Source organism: Pteropus vampyrus, unplaced genomic scaffold (assembly GCF_000151845.1).
Source record: "Pteropus vampyrus isolate Shadow unplaced genomic scaffold, Pvam_2.0 Scaffold104, whole genome shotgun sequence".
In the NCBI taxonomy this organism is placed as follows: Eukaryota; Metazoa; Chordata; class Mammalia; order Chiroptera; family Pteropodidae; genus Pteropus; species Pteropus vampyrus.
Genome location: NW_011888885.1, coordinates 265,120 through 274,162, shown reverse-complemented (window position 1 = coordinate 274,162; position 9,043 = coordinate 265,120). Strand labels below are relative to the sequence as shown.

Here is a 9,043-nt window from a genome sequence, read left to right as displayed (position 1 = left end):
GCATAGAAGAAAACACAGGTACTAAACTCATGGACCTTGGATTTAGGGAAGATTTTATGAATTCAACCTCAAAGGCAAGGAAAGTAAAAGCAAGAATAAATGAATGGGACTATATCAAACTAAAGAAAAGCTTCTGCACAGCAAAAGAAACCACCAACAAGACAAAGAGGCAACCAACTGGTTGGGAGAAGATATTTGCAAGCAACACTTCTGATAAGGGGCTAATCTCCAAAATATACAAAGAACTCATAGAACTCAACAACAATAACAACGACAAAACAATCCAATTAAAGAATGGGCAGAGGACCTGAGCAGACACTTCTCTCAAGAAGATATCCAAACAGCCAACAGACATATGAAAAGACACTCAACTTCACTAGCTATTAGGGAAATGCATGTCAAAACCACAAAGAGATACCACCTCACACCTGTTAGAATGGCTCTCATCAGCAGGACAAGTAATAACAAGTGTTGGAGAGGTTGTGGGGGAAAAGGAACCCTCATACACTGCTGGTGGGAATGTAAATTGCTACAGCCACTATGGAAAACGGTGCAGAGGTTCCTCAAAAAATTAAGAATAGAATTACCATATGACCCAGCAATCCCTCTTCTGGGTATCTACCCCACCAAATGTGAAAACATTTATTCATAAAGATATATGCACCCCGATGTTCATTGCAGCATTATTCACAGTGGCCCAGATATGGAAACAACCAAAGTGTCCATAAATAAATGATTAGATAAAGAAGGTGTGGTGCGTATATACAATAGAATACTACTCAGCCATAAGAAAGGATGAAATGCTGCCTCTTGCGGCAACATGGATGGATCTTAATCATGGATCATAATCATGCTAAATGAAATATGTCAGGAAAAGTTGAGAACCATATGATTTCACTCATATAAAACAAAGCAATAAACGAACAAGACAGACTCATAGACACAGACAACAGTTTAGTGGTTACCAGAGGGAAAGTGGGTAGGAGGGAGGTAGATAAGGATAAAGGGGGTCAAATATATGATGATGGAAGGAAATTTAACTTGGTGGTGAGCATACAATGCAATATACACATGACGTATTATTGAAATGTACACTTGAAACCTATATAATTTAATTAGCCAATGTCACCCCGATAAATTTAACAATTTATGTTACGAATACCCAGTTGTTTCTTGTAAGCAATTTCTAGTTTGTCGCTCTTTTAAAAATTTATTTTAATTAGTTTCAAGTATACAGTACATTGTTTAGACATCTATATAGTTCGTAAAACTATTCCAATTGCTCCCTCCCTCCCTCCCCTGACCCTCCACCTAACCAACATGTTAATGCTAATTGCATTCCCTATGCTGTGCTCCCCATCCCCATGACCATCCATCAGCTACCAATTTGTACTTCTTTAACCCTTCACCCCATTCTCCCAGCCGCCCCAACTCCCCTCCCCTCTGTCAGCAGATTGTCCACTATATTTGTGAGTCTGTTTTTGGTTAGTTTGTTCTTTTTATTCCTCAGGTTCCGCATATAAGTGAAATCATATAGTGTTTATCTTGCTGTCTGACTTAAATACCTTCTAGGTCCATCAAAGCAATATCTTTTTCTATCCCCTTCCTTTTAGTCTGTGAGTGTCTTATTCTGAAGTGAGTCTCTTTTAGGCAACATGTAGAGGTCTTGTTTTCCTTTTCATTTATCCACTATTTATATATATATATTTTTTCACTGTATCTTTAGTTGGAGCACTTAATTCTTTTTCATTTGAGGTATTTATTGATAGTAGTGTAGTTGTTACCATTCTTTATTCCTGTTTTTGATACATGTTTTTTCTTCTTAAAAAAGTCCCTCCAACATTTCCTGTAATACTAGCTTGGTGGTGATAAATTCTTTTAGCTTATTTTTGTCTGGAAAGGTCTTTATCTGCCCTTCAACTCTAAACGATAGTTTTGCTGGATAAAATATCCTTGGTTGTAGATCCTGGGTCTTCATCAAGTCGAATATTTTTTGCCAAGCCCTTCTGTCCTGCATAGTTTCTTTTGAGAAATCAACTGCCAGTCTTATGGGTGTTCCCTTATAAGTAACTATTTGTTTTTCTCTTGCTGCTTTTAATATTCTTCCTTTGTATTTAATCTTTAGCATTTTAATTATGTGCCTTGGTGTTTGCCTCTTTGGACCCCTGAGTTTTGGAATTCTCTGAGCTTCCTGGGGTTTTATGTACATTTCCTTCACTAGGTTAGGGAAGTTTCCCATCATTATTTTTTCAAACAGCTGTTCAACATCTTGATTTTCTTCAGTTATGCTGATCAGACCGATATTTGGATCTTTAATAGTGTCCCATATCCTCCTTAAATTATTTTTATAGTCTTGGCATCTTTTTTCTTGCCATTCTGATTGAGTGTCCTTGGCTTTTCCATTCTCTAGATAGGGCATTTGATTCTTTATTCGCTTTGTTTATTCCTTTGTTTATTCCATTTAATATACTCCTCATCTCAGATAATGTGTTCTTTGTGTCAGACTGATTCCCTTTTATAATTTCCATTTCTATTTTTATGTGTTTTTTTAATCTCTTTGTTGAAGTTCTCACTGAATTTATTATCTACACTTCCCCAAAGTTCATTGAGCATCTTTATAATGAGTGTTTCGAACTCTGCATCTGTTAGATTACTTGACTCCATTATATCTGGATCTCTGTTCTGTTCTCTCATATGGTTTCTGCTTCTTTGTCTTCCCATTTTGGCTGCCTTTCCGTGTCTGTTTCTATGTATTAAGCAAAGCTCATAAGTCTCATGGTCTTATTAGTGTGGGCACAGTCCTGAGTTTGGCTGCTGGCCAAACTTAGCCCAAGCTTCTACCCTTCCAGGGCCACCTGTTAAGATTCAGCAAGCAATCCACACATGCTGTGCTTATAGTTGCCTCAAAAGGCCACAGCAGAAACTAAGGCCAGCTGCCTCTAGTGTGAGTCTAGGCCCTGCTCAGCGAGGAGCACCTGACTCGCTGAAGATATACCTGGATGTGGCTTAGGTGGAGCCGCGAGTTGGGGGAGGCGGGGTTTCAAGGAATCCTCTGGGTGGAGCGACCTCTTATCCAGTTTGATGATGTCATGGCTATGGCTGCGCTGTGTCCACGCACTGGGTGGGGGAGGGCTCAATGGGGAACAATGGATACCTCTGGCATGTCTGTACAGAGCGAGCCTCCCCTCAGCCCTCACTCCAACAACATCTCCCTATACGTCCCTGGTGCCTCCTGCGCACAGCTGAATCTGCACTGGTGCTCAGAGCGAGCAGGTCCATCACTGCGAAAATCCGCTCGCTGACGCAGCCCCTTTTAGAGGCATCTGCTGCTGCCACAGCCTCTGTCTCATTCAGCTGCTCAAGACCGGCCAGCCCTGCGTCCTTGCCCTGTCCTACCTTCTGCCATTGCAGGGTGCTTTCTTGGATTTCTCCCTATTTGTGTGGCTTGTTCATCTAGATCCCAGGCGATTTTTCCTTGCTGTTGCTCCTTGTTTCCGTCACAACTTTGGTTTGGTCGCCAGAGGAATGGACAGAGCCTCCATCATCTATGCCATTTTTTTCCCCTCAGTTTGTTGCTATTATAAACAGTGCTCTCGTGACTTACCCCAATAGTTATTTATATTGGCATGCACATCCTTATTATTACAATAAATTCCTAAAGTCATAATTGTTCAGTCAAAGGATTGCAACATTTCTTTAAAATTAAAATGATGAGTTTGAGAACTTTAAGTTTTAATTTGTGGCTCAAAGTCTGCATAAAGAATCTGATGGCTTCTATGACAACCCTGAAATAACTACCTCCAATAGTTGTGCAGCTGAGATTCTCAAAATCAAAGTCAATTCCTGCAGAATGTGGAGAAAGAGTTAATAGCAGGTTATAGCTACATGACCAGCCCCTTTGAACCTGAGACTAAAACAGACTTCCTCAGGCGGAGGCACTGCACACTTTCCCTGTGGTTCGCCGTTGGACTGAGAGCATCCCATGTGCCCTTGGACAAGGAAGAACACAAGAGGCCCGTATTGGAGCCCTCTGGATTCCAGCAGTGCTGCTTCTGCCAGGTATCCTTTGCTGGAAACATTTTTAGCTCTAACTAGTTAACTAAGTCTTGTGAATCCTTATGGCATTGAATTACAACACAGATCGAGTTCCCAGCCTCACAGGGTCTCTTTTGTTAGAAGTTAGGGGTATTGGTTGGAAAGAAATGCAAGTTGGAACATGAGGGTGGGTCATTTGGACAGATTCCAATGAAGCTAGGAACCTCAAACTTTTTTTGCCTCTAGAGGCAGCCCTTCCATCCCTGCCTAAGGAGGTTAATCTTCTCTTTCCCTAAGATCCTGAAACCAATTCCCAGACTCACCCAAGATCCCTCTTCCTGCAATATTACAGTCTCTCAACCCACACCCATGCCTTCATGGGGGAATTCCCTATGATCAGTTGACTGAGGAAGAACAGTTTCAATCTTGGCTTACAGATACTCTGCATGAGCTGCAGGCACCACCTGAAAGTGGACAGCACAGCACTAAAGCCCATCTCTGAGACAGCCCGAAAAACAGTGGTGAAGGGGAACCCTCCCGGTGGATAGAACTTGGAGGAGTGCACCTGTTTGTTCATTTTTGCCTGGAAGGAGAAATGGTCAGAAGAAAGGGTGGGAAGGGGACATGCCTGGAGAGGGAGGGCATGGAGGCTCCAGGCTCCTCCCATAGCTTGCTTTATACATCTCTTCCACGTAACTGGTCCTGAGTTGTATGTATGCATTACATTTGTTAAAATATATATATATATATATTTGTTAAAAAAATATATATATATATATATTTTTTCAGCCGAGTAAACTTGAAGATCTAATTGGCTTTATTAAGCAACTCATGAATCCAGCAGCATCTCATCTAGCAACTAGAAGAGTGCTCTGAGGGGTTGGGCAAAATGGAAGGATGTTTATAGGCAGAAGGAGGGTGGGGCAAGATGATATTAGCAAAAGAAAAGAAAGGATTGTTTCAGTCCAGGACATCCTGTGGGGCTAAGGAAACAACAAGGGTTTTATCTTGTAACTTACCTTACTAATGCTAATTGGGAGGTTTCAGATCTGTTAGGGGACACATTCTTGGTTTGCTCTTGGGGGGGCAAATGACTCCATTTGGAGATTGTTATTTCTTTTATTTTACCATAGTAAAGCAGTTAATATTAAGTAAAGCACTTTCCTGAGTTGTTCTAATTAACTGACCTTGGAGAGTGGTTTGTGGGAACCCCAGAATTTGCAGCCAAGTTGGGCAAAAGTGTGGGTACCTTAGTCACACCCATTTGCGATTGGTCTCTGAAGTAAGCGCAGACTTGTGAGACAGGCTTTAAACTTGTGGAGTCTGACACTAACTCTGAGTAGTTAATGTCAGAATTTAATTGAATTGTAGGGCACCTAATTGGTGTTGAAGAATTGGAGAACTGGTTGTTGTTGTGGAAAACCCACACACATTTGATATCAGAAGCACTGTGAGTAAAAACAGCTCTTTATGTCAGAACACGTGGGATTTTCTAAAATGGTCCTTGCTCACCAAAACATGTGGTTTGGGCAGATTAAAAATGAAAGGGTAGGGGATAAGGAACCTTTAATTCCTGGGTAGCTACATGGTCACCCATGGTAAGGAGCAGCAGCTGTGTTAAGATAAGTTATTAACGGTAAAAAAACTACCAACTCCCAAGGGAGTTGGCTTACTGGATGCATAAGAAATGCAAATGAATAAGAAAAAAATACACAATCCCTTGGTTATTGTTTTCTGTAACAGCTAAAATGAAATTAAAAGAGAATTCTGGGTCAGACCTTGATGCTGAACCAAGCTCAGATTCCTATCAATCAGAGCTTCAGTTGCTAGCCTCAAAGCTGTCCCCAAAAGGAAGGATTCTGCAGGAACAACAGAGTAACTCTAATATCTGTTGTTACCAAACAGGTGGTCCATATCGAGGAAGGGCAAAACCAAGAAACTATGGAAACCAAGGGCTACCGTGTGAAAGATCTGTGTCATTTTATGGATTGTGGTATCATCAGCTTCCTAAAGAACTTTTAGGTTCTGCTAAAATGGATCGTGAAAGCCAATAATGTGGGGGCAGTGTCTTTGGTTTTGAATGCTACAGAATGGAAAAGCATGTTTGGGTTGATGGGTAGGAAAATCACAGACAGCTGTTGTTAAAGAGAAAACCACAAGCCTCAAATGGAGTCACCCATACTAAAGCCCATGACATTGAACTTAGGCTTCATACCTGACCTAATTCCAGTTTCAACCCTTTTCAGGAATGTAATCTTAATTAGTCAGTCTGTAATCTTCTGGTCAAGACCAATGAGGTCATCTGTTAGGAGGCCCTCTGCACCCTCCCCTGCAAAGGAATCTGGTAATATGCCTGATAAAACCCCCACATTCTCCTAAGGGAAAGTAACCTTGCCTGAAACAATTTTTTTTCCTTTTGCTAATAACTTTCTTGCCCTGCCCAGTTTCTGCCTATAAAAGCCTTCCATGTTATACGGCTTTTTTGAAGCACCTCTCTACTTGCTAGATAGGATGCTGCTTGATTCATGAATTGCTCAATAAAGTCAATCAGACCTCCAAATTATTCAGCTGAATTATTTCTTTAATAACTGTACAAGGTCTAGACACCTAGCAGGTTATTCCCAAGGAAACAGCCAGGCTGGTGGACTGATGAAAGCCCCTGTAAGGTCTGTTTATCTGAGAAGGGAGACTATCTGATTCCCTATAAATGCCAATGAACACCCCACATGAAGTAGCTGATATGCCTCATATGCAAGTCATGTAGGACTGGCTTTTTGATAACCAAGATTGTCATCCACTGAATATGTCTGTTTCCCAAGCCATGGTAAATGCTGTGGTTAAGGGGTCCCCTTTTTTATGGGTATCCTATATAACTGCTGCAAAACCAGCAATAATACCAGAAGCTTTATTGAATTTGCTGTCTTAGCTTCCCCTATATAAAACCATATATGGGTTTTATATATGCTAATAAAAACAGATTAATTATCAAGAAAATGAGGAGAGGCAGAGGGGAAGGTCAAAGAACTCATCCCAGCAGGGTGGCAATCTTTAGAAATGAGATCAATAAAATGACATTGACAGGACTGAAATAAAGATTTTAATACAGCACCATTGAAGGTTGGGTGGACAAAAGGACCGCCTTGTTAGGCCCCAAACAAGTATGCTCTATTTACTTCAGTTTGGAGAAATTTTTTAGAATTTAAAAAGCTGGCAGACAAACTGCCCTGGAACAAATTGGGGCAATAGCTAGGCAGTTCACCAAGATATTTTTCTTTTCTTCCTTCCTTCCTTCCTTCCTTCCTTCCTTCCTTCCTTCCTTTAAATTTTTTTTTTAGGCGACACAACCCTTGGTTGACCTCACAGATTGCAAGGACCTTATCAGCTTACAATCCCTTATTTTTTAGGCCTACAGCGCCTGGTCTTCCTAGGTGGTCTCCCATCTAAGTATTAACCAGGGCTGACCCTGCTTAGCTTCCAAGATCAGACGGGATCGGGCTTGTTCAGGGTGGCATGGTAAAGACTGTTAAAGTAACTAGATTAGGCTCAAGAGGGAGTCGCTCATGCTAAAACCCATGTCGGCAAACGAAAACTAAATTTAATACTAAATTTCTATGCTGGGCTCTCCCAGAAAAGAAAGGTCTAAGTTAATCAATCAGTGCTTGCCTACTCAGCCCAAGACACCTGTCCCATCTCTAAGACTTCCTTTCACTCCATATGAGGAAAGTGACTCTGCCTTAACCAATCAGCAAATGCCCAGTATAACTTCCTTGTTCCTGCCCACTTCTGCCTATAAAATCTCATGCCTTGTACAGCTCTCTGGAGCTCCTATATATCTGCTAGATTGGATGCTCCCCAATCCATGAATCTCTGAATAAAGCCAATAAGATCTTTAAAATTTGCTCCATTGAATTTTGTTCTTTAACAAGACTGACAAAAAGGCCAGGGTCCCTAGGCTCATCCCCTTCCTGGGGACCCACCACCTTATGTACTTGAGTGGGTAAAATGATGGTGGGAGTGAAGAAAAAAAGTTCCTTGACATGGGAGCCCCTTGCACTGTGGTATCAAAAGTCATTAGTGAAGCCCTGATATAGGCTTCAATTAGGAGAGAATATAGAAATGTAAGGATTGATAAGATTAAGATAGAGGCCGGGATGAAAATTGGAAGGTTTAAACAAGCTTTACGTAGAGAGGTTGTGTCTCTTTTACTTGAATGTTTTGTGGAAATGGATCTCATGTCTGATTGGGGAATAGCTTCCCATCTACAGTTAGGAATGTAAGGATTAATGGGATTATAATGAAAAGTTAGATGAAAATTCATATATTCGAAGTGGTTGCATCTCTTTTTACCTGAATGATTATGGGGATGGACATGGTGCCTGACTAGGGAACCACTTCTGGAAAACAAAGCATGTAACTCTAACCTTCAAGGAATATTAATTGGACATGCTAAATGGGAATCAATAAGATTGCCTGAGTCCAAACAGTATGGAGTGGAAGCTGGAGTGCTTAAATGGACAAATTTTTTGTGTAATAGCTGTATGTGGGGCACAGATTGGGACTTAATATCAAAAGCCTGTGAGCATCTCCCAATGCTGACTAATGGGACTTTTGTCTAGCTGACTAATGGGACTTTTGTCTAGAGAAGTCTCACTTGATGGGCAATTACTAGCTTGCTGTCGAACATGAATTAAGACTGCCTCTGTGACTGAAGGACATAAAATAATCTTGAAACCTGAAATGCCTATGCTGTCTTGGATGATGTTGGAAAAACTCACTCTTGGGGAGGGCAATGCCCAGAAGAGTTCCATAATAAAATAGAAATGGTTGATACAGGATCATGCCACCTGGTTGATACAGGAATGCAAGGGTGATATAGTAACAAGCAGGGAGCCTCTTTTCCCCTAGGACTGACTTTGGAACTGTGTGAGGAGCCGCCACATTTTGCTATCACATGGACAGTGCCCTATAAACAGTTCTCAACTGACCTACAAAGAGCTGCTTGGCTTAT

The 9,043-nt window shown here is 41.2% G+C and overlaps 1 pseudogene; it reads right to left on the bottom strand.

Moving 5' to 3' along the window:
- Positions 1-7,438: 7,438 nt before the first annotated feature.
- LOC111742976 lies at positions 7,439-7,556 on the bottom strand (annotated as a pseudogene).
- Between the last annotated feature and the right edge of the window lie 1,487 nt (positions 7,557-9,043).